At 39.6% G+C, this 11,248-nt stretch overlaps 1 long non-coding RNA gene across 1 annotated transcript; it reads right to left on the reverse strand.

The window, feature by feature from the left end:
* Positions 1-5,611: 5,611 nt before the first annotated feature.
* Positions 5,612-7,308, reverse strand: LOC122323029. The gene is made up of 3 exons (XR_006246934.1): positions 7,192-7,308; positions 6,161-6,387; positions 5,612-6,006 (listed from the first exon to the last, which is right to left on the reverse strand). It is a non-coding gene; the product is annotated as an uncharacterized LOC122323029 (long non-coding RNA).
* Positions 7,309-11,248: the final 3,940 nt, after the last annotated feature.

Consider the following 11,248-nt stretch of genomic DNA (forward strand, 5'->3'; position numbering starts at 1 on the left):
ATGCAACAGAGCATTAACTTTTAGCACCGTTCACGGACATTTCATTTCCAATCATCCGCGATGCGTACATCGTACAGGGGTATAAGATAAAACTTTGGAAGATTCTCTTTGGTTTCCTGCATTTTCAAGATGCGCATTTTCGTTGCGAAATGTTTAGCAAATTTGCTCTTTGAAGGAAAAGTCCTGCGAGTGTTTGGGTTGGGCTGTGATGCGTTTGGGTTTCTAAATAACTGTGACGGATAAATGTGTTTGAGTGAGTGAGATCCAGTAAAACCCTGCAATACTACAGCCAACACTACGTTATTGAAACTCGAGTGCTCTCTTAGCGCCTTATAAACGGTTCTGGTCTTCTCCCTGAGGTCCTTAATAAAGACAAATTCCTATTATACTGCACGTTGTATAAACAAGGCTCTTGTAATGTTCCCATTGCCCTTCACAGTGCGTGTTCTTGCCTCGTTTGACCTCAGTAAACCCCAACATTTCTCAGCCATTTTCTATCACACTTCAGTGGTTTGTTTTGGGGCCAAAGGGCCCGACAACTTCCTAGGCCCCTTATGTGTCCTGTCCTTTATTTTTAACAAGGTTGGACTTATTGAACACAGTTCTGAATGCTACACACACACACACTCTAATCTCTCATATTGGGCACATAAACTCAGAGAATAGAGCTCAGTGGTAGTCTCTCTCTCAGGTTCGTCCCCTTCATCTGAGCTGCTGTCAGGGGTTCCGCCCAGGCCCGGTTCCTTCCCAAACCCCCCGATCCAGCTTGCCAATCCAATCAACCCCTCATTAAGACACACAGCGGGGAGGTCAGGGACTGAGATTACTGCTCATTCACACACATCTACTCATCCACAGGGGTTACAAACTACAACTCCACACACACACACATACACACTGTTACATGCAAGCACCACATATACAAACACAACCTCAACCGCATTCACACTTGTGCAGCATGCATACAAACAAGTGAGAATAAAAAAACCTACCGTACAACCAGATATCAAATGCACAGATATCAATAAATGTTCTATATGGTTCATATCTGATACAAATAAAATATTTGGATTCATTTCTAATACATTTGGAATGCATTTTTCTCGTGATTTTAAATATAAATGCATTTATGCTGATATTCAACTTGTAAGACAGTACAGTACAGTATATGTCCACTAGAAGTTTAGTTTAGCATGTATTTATGCTAATACAGGCTGGACTCGTTTTGCAATAGATTTCGTGATTTTACGAGATGCTACAAATGAAATGTTTTGTCTTTGTGAAGAAATGTACATTGCTTACGAATGTTTTCAACAGTTGTGCCGACCAAAGATCGAAGGAAACGCAGCCAACATATCCAACAAACATGGAAAGTCCCTCAATACTATTTAAAAAAGCATCCCAGGACGTACCTCGTGACTAAAGGAAATGCCGAGAATCAAAATATAAGACGTTTTAATGTGTTTAACATTAGTCACTGCACAATTCCCATACTCCCATTTGTGGATTCATCTGTGTTTCATTTTGTTACAATAACTTCAGTATTATTTTATGTGTAAAGAGAAAGAGAAATTATGTTTCAAAATTTTTGGCCGGTGCTGATTTCATTTATATTCCATGAGAAAAAATGACCCATTCCCTCATTTTAGTTTAATTGTGATAAGAACTAAAATATCACAATTAATTGTGGCCACTAATAATATTAAATATTTTAGATATTATATTAGTAATATATATTAATATATTAAATATTAAAGTATTAAAAAAGTAGAACAAATTTTTTATTTGTAGCCACTTATAGCATCTATTTTTTCATTTGTATGCCATCTGCAATGTTAATTACACTTGAGTTACATAGTTACATAGTTACATTTTTAAGTCCAAACTTGCATCGCTAAACATCGTTTTAACCTGAAACATGGATGCAAAGCTAGTGAAAGCCCTGTTCTCTTCACACACACACCTGCATCCGTGCACACAGTTGGTTTTTGACGCCTTTTAATAGCAAAGGGAGTTGTCTCTTCCAACGACACAAACTCCTTGACACAAATCCGACTTGCCATCGGAGGGATAACGCAATTTACACCAACAAAACATTCTTGCTCCGTTTTCCATGATACGATGTCCCCTTTGGGCGGACCAACAGAGTGCCGCAGTGTGGGTCTGAACTATTACGGCATACACGTCACCCCACTCTGAGCAAACACAGAGGAGAGGATACGGACAGAGAGAGAGAAGTGTGTGTGTGTGTGTGTGTGTGTGTGTGAGGCAGAGAGACAGGGACTGTGAGGATGAACGCAGAAATGATAGCTAAAGCGGTCAGCTCGTGGTATCGGACAGGAATGAATGGTTTGGTGTGAAGTGGCAGGGCGGAGGCTCGTTGAACAGGAAGGCGGAGGAGGGTGAAGCATTACTGCTGGATGGTGGAGTCTAGTGCCCGGGCCGCCGTCGCTCTGCCAGTGTAAATATCCTTCAGTCCCGTTTCAACCCAAACAGCGTCCAGAAATCACACACCAACGCTTTGCCACAATTTACTAACTCACACACACACACACACACACACACACACAGTGATGGGATAAAGTAAATGGGGAACATGAAAAATAGTCTTTGGAATGTTTTCGCTTTTGTATTCAGTTTCTTCACAAAATTATATGGATGTGAGGATGCCGACAGGAAATATTGAAGGCATGTTGCACAAAGGTTGTTCATTTATACATCAGGAAGTGTAATGGGGCTCTTAGTTGCGCCTCTTTAGTGTACCAACGCTCCTAAAGTTCCTTATGAAAAAAAAAAAAAAAAAAAAGAGCATGGATGAAAATCCCTTAACCCAACAGACCAACAGTTCAGTGGTTTGAGGACAGTACTCCCACACAACTAGCATAAGGTTAAATAAAACGCTTTAATCTACTCAGAGATGAAATAAACAATATCATTACAGGCAGACAAGACAAAACCATACGCACATAAAGACGAGATCGGACAAACAGAACTGAAACCACAGGACTTAAATACACCAGGTAAATCACTAAATTAACTACACACGGCTGAAGACAATAAAGACAATTAACTAAAGTGGGTATACGGAACACATGGCACGCGACAAAAACAATAACCAAGTCCAAAGACGTGACAGTGTGTAAGCAATTTTTTTTAAAGTAATGTATAATATCCAGTGGTCTTCAGTAACTGTTGATTCTGGAAGCCTGGACAAAAATATTTCACATTTACTTACAATATCATAATTTTATAATTTTGATATACTGCAAAACAAAAAATAAGGTTGTCTAAAAGTAATATAAAAAGTAGAAAAAGGAACCATGACACTCTCTGTGAGAATTACCCAGGCGGAGTTACAGTTAGAGTACTGCTATGACTCTAATATCACACTCCTATCAGCCAATGAGAGTATTAGATGACTATAAATAACTGTTGCATATACGTATAAAGCCACTAAGCTCTGACTTTAATTTTATGGGGTCTGTAAATGATCTCATTTGTCATTTTTCTTTCCAGCGGTTCTGCCCCTTTCCCATAGACATTTATGATGAATGTGCTGGATTTCACCTGGCGTCTTAAACTCCTTTTGTTTGGGAGGAGATAAAACTAACACAAAGTCAGACGAAAACACTCTACACGTCTTCTGCCTACACAGCAGAAATCACGCCAGCGTTGGCTCAGTTTGAGGTGAGGGTGGTATGCGAAGACTATCCATGCGAGAATAGCTGATTTATTTTACATGTCTGTCTGTGTTGTCAATGTCTTCGTTCGCTTTGCCAAAAACACTAAGAATCCTTTGCTGCGGGATGTTATCCTCTTTCTCTTTCCGTGCATTCAGTCGCCTCGAAACGTATTTGGATCACGCTGGACAACAAAATATTAAACCCAGTGGCATTTATCTTCTCATTGGTCTGACCTCGTGCTGTGAAGAGGGAGAGTGTTTTTCGGGGTGAAAGGGTTACGGCTCTCCGGCGCATTCCAGCAGAAATCGCGGAATCAATGGCCATGAAATTCATTTCTCACATGGCTGGATGTGCGTCTACTAATCATAACCTGGACTGACAATTCAATCACGCCTCCAGTGCTTCTCTTTCACGGCCTTTATTCTTCCATCCACCTGTCCCGCCCGCCTCCACCGCCACCGCCGAGAACTCATTACACGAGCTAGTTCCCCCCCATAGTTCATTAGCTTCCATGAAGGAAAAAAAAACAATTAACAATGCCAACTGTGATTACTGTAATGGCTGTAAGGGGGCTGGTGACCCGGTTCTCCTCTGTATCCTTCACACAAACACACAATGCTCCCGGGAGGGGCCCGGCCGGATACGGTTTCAAGGGCTCCAAGAGCTGAGTAATGACCAGTCTGTGTGGGTGATTAGGTAAGGAAATGGAGAGATAGAGAGAGAGAGAAAGAAAGAAATATAGTTAGCGAGGGCGGCTTTTACCCGGAGGAAAATTTTATTGCTTTGGTTTCTTTTTCAGAGCTCTTTATTATGTTTCACTGAAGTACTTCGTCTCAGGTGTTTTTCATAAGAATCCTAATGAGATATAAGCACATCAACAAACAAGATCTCTAATAATCATGTATTACTATGTAAAAATAAATATTACTTTAATATGAACTAATGCCAATAAGTTAAGGCATCCACTAGTTAAGAACTAACTTTAACTAGAACATATGAATTAACGAATGAAAAAAGAACCACTAACATGTTTGTTAGTTAATGTATTAAAGTGGCTATTATGGATTTTGAAAATTCATGTACAAATTCATGCAGTGTGTAACAAAGTGAACAAAAACATACTGAAAAATTTTCAATCTGAAGAATCTCTCTCCAAAAAAAAAAAAAAAGTAAACTCGGAATCTTTGAAACATGTAGTTTTTAATCCCAAGCTGATTCATATTGATGTCAACATGAAACATTAGCATAGTGCCCGCCCACTTTTCACATTGGTCTGAATGAAAAAGTAAATTAATTCTTTACCACTAGGTGTCACTTTCGAAGCATTAAAAATAAAAACACTGCTTTAAATGAAATCGACCAATCACTGGAGGGGTTCAGAAAAAGAAATTGCTAAACGAATCGTTTGAGTCGAATCGAAATAAGGTATAAATAAATGCATATTATATGAAAATTAAAGTTATTTTTTGACCTTGCATGCATGTCGGCTTGTTGTTTGGGACAAAACTAACCATGTAAGTTTCCACATGTGAATTTATATTCTCACGTCGTTAAGGTTATTTTAAGGTTAACTTAACTCCTCATTAGTTCATATTAACATGACATGTTCTGATACAGTGTTACCTTCAAATCTGCTTCAAAGTTAAACTTTATTGAAATGAAATAATGCATATGAGCTGAGGCTGAACAGTGAATGAACGCCATGTACTAAAATACATACACATTAGATTATGTACTATATACATAAATGTAATTTCATAACTTAGATCTCCACAAAATGATACACATGCACAAGTGGATATGAACCAAGTTATGTTCAATTCAGGATGTGCACAATAGCATTCTAAATGTTTGTACTGTAAAATCCTTTCTAACTTAGAATTAAAAAAATAAATAAATAATTGGCCTGGAGAAAATGTATGATTGGCTTTTGGAGAATTTTATTAAACAATACTTGAAAGGCTTTGCAGATTGCAGACTAATTATGCTAAAAAAAGATGCACATCTGAAAGCGAGTAAACACATCTTACAGCACGGGGTAAGCGTTTAAGACATGCAATAAGACAAAAATTTATGTTAATACTGTAAATAGCTCCATTGTGCTTCAGCATTGAATTTAAGCAAAGATCTCCATTTAATTTCATTGCTGTCAAGAAGAAACATTAAAGCGATCGTGAGATATTTCTTTCCTATGCATATCAGGTGAGAGAGAGTCAGGTCACGTTGTCCTCCTCTCAGGGGCCCTGTTTTGTCTTGAACCATGAGCTGGAGGCCCATTAAAGCACACCAGTCCATCATACAAGCGTCTGGCAAAGAAAGAGCGCTTGCGAGAGAGAGAACAAGAGAACATAAGAGAGGAAGAGAGTGATGAATGTGCAGAGTTCAGTAAATGGCTGAATTAGACTAATGGCTGATTACGGCAATTTACTGTAAGTCCTGCCAGAGCTCTCATTCCAGGCCGCGGTGGTTAATCTTACCGGGGTTTAGGGGGTGAGTGGATGGAGGGGTCCCTGAGAAAGGGCCCCGAGCACTGGGCTTTTGGTGTGGCTGAGCGGGGCCTATAGCGTGCCTCCGAACGGGGCCAACGTGAAGCCTGCAGGAAGAACACGCTCTCTGGCAGAGCTGCACTCAAGACCCCAAACTCGCTGGATTAATGCCGATTGTTTGGGAATGACTGTGAGCTCCGGACCACACAAGAAGAGTGCTGAAAAGAGAGAGAGACGGAGGCAGGGATGGAAAAAGAGAGAGAGAGGAAAAAAATAAGAAAAAACAGTAAAGCAGTGAGACAACTGCATCGAGTTACAGCAGATCTCCTCTTTATTTCATCACTTTATTCCTCTTCTCGCGGTTCTCATCTACAGCAACGTTCCTGTTCTTTCCCTCTGTTTCACCGAGCGTCACACTCCTCACGAAAAACATTAAAGGGCTAGTTCACCCAAAAATAAATATTCTGTCATTATTTACATTATGTGTCCTAAAGTTGTTCCAAAACCTCATACTGTTGTTATTCTTTTCAGTGGAAACACAAAAGGCGAAACTTGATGCAGCTCTTTTACATACAATGACCACATTTATAGTGACCGCATTTGTGAAGCTCCAAAAAGCACAAATAATGACTCTTCTATTATATTCCAAAAAAGTCATGAAATTGTTTTGTGTGATGAACAGGGTAAATTACATGCCGTTTGTCAAGCCTTCCCCTGCAGCTTTCGGATTGAACACGGCGCCATTGCAACAAAGGCTGATTGGAAATGCATGACTCCTGACTACATTTTTGCAAAATGTTCCTATGCATACGTTTTACCACAGTTTCCAAGTAAAATTAACACTAGGGGCAGTAAAAAGCCAACAGTTTGATTTTATGCTGCTTATACAGCACTGTCTTTAACTATAAAGCACTTTTACCGTAGTGCGTGATTTGTAAACTAATATATTTTAATGTTGCATCGCATAAACCGCATCATATGAAAGGCTTTTCTTAGACATGTAAACTTGCTCGAAAGCTCACCTGGTACAGCATTGCACTTGCGATGCAGAGCGCTAAGGTATAAATCACAGAGATGCTTTGTCGTTGGAATGATTTTTACCAGCTGAAAACCGAATGAACGATACAAAAATTGACAGCCAATCAGAATCCATCCTGCTGTCACGAGCTGGAGAATTTAAAGCGGCAGACGAGCGTGAGCTTATAATAAACAGAATGAATATCCGAAACGTTTATTCTGTTCCATCATGTATTTTATGACTTTATTATACTTTGAATAGAAACCTTTATGATACTTTGTGTCCTTTTTGGACCTATGGTCACGTCAAACTTCAGTTGTAGTCCTGCTGTGCTTCTTTGGAAAAAAAATTGGAAGAATGAGAAAATTCTAATTCTTTGAGAGAACTATTAGTTTAATTCAACCTTCTGTGGGAGGTCCGAGAGAGATGGAGAAAGAAAGGCAGAGAGAGAAGGCTTAGGGAGGGAAAACTAAAGGGCAAGTGATTAATCACAAAAACACAAGCACGCTTATTGATTCGCTTCACTCCTTCACACACAAACAGCCTCATCCAAAGGGCAGGAAACTTTTGCATCCCCCGCAATAAAAATCTTTGGCTGACCAATGAAGTTAATTAGCGAGAGCAACACACACACAAACATGTTTACACACCAGTGAAGGACCGCTGGGACCGACGGATTATGCGATGGAGTCCGAGTGGGCGGATGTAGGAGTGGAGAGGGTGGATGAGTTTGTCCGTACGGTACTGAAATGTCAGCGCTGAGAATGAAACACAACAGGAGGCAAAGACGGGACATTTGCGTATGCCAGCTGCGGGAAAGAGCCAAAAACATTTCTGCTTCGGTTTAAATCAGAAAACGGGGTCAATTTCCATTTCATGTTGACTAACGTGCTGCGCTCATTTGGCAGGAGGGGAGACAGGAAGAGGGATGGAGGGAGCATTAAAAGTGATGCACAGAGAGGTGGGAGAAGGAGGTCAGATCAGACTTCACCGTCTGTAAATGTTCACTCAGAAGCACAGTAAATCATCATTTCAGATGAGTTTACCTGGTGCTGACACACTTCAAAAAACGAGAGTCCCAGGCAAGAATAGTGACATGTTCCAGTCTTAGATGGCCTAGAGACAGACAGTTCACAGACCATACATAGCAGATTTCCCCTTTAAAATAACAAGAGCTGCCTGGAATCATCAGTTCCAATCAGAATAGCTGTCTTTTTGTATTATAAAGGAGTCAGGGTGCACAGGTTTTTATCTGCCCACTTGGAAACAAAGTTGCATTTTAGTTTTTGATAACTATTGTTTTTTTGTGTTTTCTTTAAAAGAATATTATTCATGTATCAATTAATTCCTGCATGCGTGCACGCACCCATGCCATTTTAACGATAAATATAGTGATTGAAGATACAGGAAACAGAAAATGACAAGCAAGGCTTTGAAAAAAGAAAAGAAAATTTGTATGTTCACACACGTCTTCAAATGTTCCACTTCCATTTCTGTTCTCTCAGTTTTTTCTCACTCTTCTGTCTTTATCAATATTTGTCAGTTTGCAGTGTTAATGACTTTGAATTTTTCTTTATTCATTACAGAATTTAAAATAAAAAAAATGGTTTTAAAAAATATTTTGTGAGTTAGTATTTTATCTATCTATCTATCTATCTATCTATCTATCTATCTATCTATCTATCTATCTATCTATCTATCTATCTATCTATCTATCTATCTGTCTGTCTATCTATCTATCTATCCTTAGGTACATACAATCCAGACTGTTTTCCAGTGTTTCCAACATTGTTTTCTTCAAAAAAATGTGAATGTAAAAATGAATCCACTTTGTGTAAAAAATAATCAGTCCTTATTACTTTTGGATGGACTTTCAGACCACAAAGTCAGCACACATTTTCCACTAATTTCTTTGGTGTTGTTTGCGCAGTGGTGGAGACTGCTGTGCAGTTATTTAAATGAGCTACGACTTTGTTGCACGCTGGACTGTTATTTCTTTCTGATTTGCTCGCTTCTAAACATCTCATAAAAAGCTAACCGCGGTCGGATGCTTTAAATAAGTCAATCAGACAGACACTTCCTGTCCTGAAAATAAGTAGGCGGCTCTTGGCCGGAATAATCTACAGTGAGCACCAGACGTTATGCCCCAAGTCAGAAGTCTGGCTGCAGCGATGCTGGGACGAGAGCGGAGTGACTTTTTAGTGTTGTGCTCTACCCTCACAGGATGGAGCGGAGTGACCTTTGACCCCACGTCTCTATGCATCTGTATGGCGCAGTGATGAGAGGCGGGGCCCGGGGACGGCTCTACAGGGGATTAATGTAGACTCACACAAAGACGGCCCGACACCCTAACTGGCCGCTCCAAGTGACTGACTGACAGCAGCCGGCCCCCAGCCACTCACTGCTAACCACAAGAAAAATTAGCAGTGTGGCTACATTCAACAATCCCGGCTTTTTCTGTCCACTGCTGTTCCTGATTTTCATTCCAGAGCAATAAACACAAGGATTTCTATTCCACCCTCCCTCTCAGCTGTCATCCCTCTCTCTTACTTTCACTTCTCCCTCGTTCTTTTTTCCACAAGTTTCTCTCTCTCTCTCTCTTTGTCTGAAAGTTCGACATACCGCCCCCTTTGCCAAACCTCCCCCCAGGCCCTCAAGTGCAGCTGCCAAAAATAAGACAGGCTGCCGAGGGGCCCTGGGGCCTTGTGTGTGTGTGTGTGTGTGTGTGTGTGTGTGTGTGACTCCTCCTGCCTGCTTGAGTACTTACCCGACTGAATTCAGCCACTTGGATCTGTTTATTTAATATTCAGTCAGCTGTGGGGAGTGAGGTTAGCCACAGCATATAAAAGTCAGGCAGCGTGACCGAGATATACCCCTCGCACACACACACATTATACACAAATACACACACATGCCATCTTTAACACACGCACACTCCCTCGGCACTATATACTCGAAAATACCAAGGGATGTGTAAACAAAGTTCACAAACTCATGGCTTAAGTATGTGTGTATGTGTGTGTGCATGCTATGGTACTTGCATGTTTCTGTTACATTGTTAGCAATATTGTTGGCAAAATATCAAAATGCTGTCTGATATGGTACCATAGTACCACGGCATTATATATTTAAGGTTTGCTAATGGCTTAAATGCATGTGTGCGTAACAAAGAAGTGTGCTTAAATTCATTGAATGCGCACTTGTAGTGTACTTCAAGTTCATGCCTTAAAAGTTTATTTTGAAAAAACTGCACACAGTACAATAATAATGAAATAAAAAGCTATTTAAATTCATTTAAGAGTACACTAAAGTACATTTTTAAAAACTTTTTATTAGTCTTTTTTATTAATACATTGTAAATATTCAATAATATGTAGCAAATTAAATGTTTTACCTTAAATTACATTTAATTTTGACTAACATACTAAAACACAATAAATCAAATGGCAACATTATCATTACAAATGTGCAATCTTTAAACACAGAAAGACAAAACTGCAAAAAATTAAAAAACTTTGCGTGTAGCTCACGTGTAAGAACACTGTAAATGTTGCTCACATTTGCATATATTATTACAGTATGTTTCTATAATTTCATACCATATCATGCATAACAAAGCTATATTACTTTACTATCTGATTCCACTTTTAGGGATATAGTACTTTTTTATATAGCTATTTATCATCTCCTCAGTGACGTCAGCCGACCAGGTGCACCTAATCTTGATAATATCTATATTCAATCAAATGAAAATTCATGCCTATGACATTTAATGATAAATAATAATGCAATTTTACGTTGACCTAGCTCAAGAGTGAATTTCGAATGCATCAGATATCCATAAAACTCTGATGAACGATAAGTTCACCGTATGATTTCTTCCAGCCTCATCCGAAACAACAAAAAACTTTGACATTCTGAACAGTTCACTAAACAGAAACGCAACACATCCATTACCCGCTCGTTACTGCCACGGGGAGACAGCCTTATGAATACCAATTTTTGTGCACGCACACGTGTTTTGCGGTAACAATCATTTTCGTAGCGGCCCTAAGTTCCTG

Source organism: Puntigrus tetrazona, chromosome 18 (assembly GCF_018831695.1).
Source record: "Puntigrus tetrazona isolate hp1 chromosome 18, ASM1883169v1, whole genome shotgun sequence".
NCBI classification, from domain to species: Eukaryota; Metazoa; Chordata; class Actinopteri; order Cypriniformes; family Cyprinidae; genus Puntigrus; species Puntigrus tetrazona.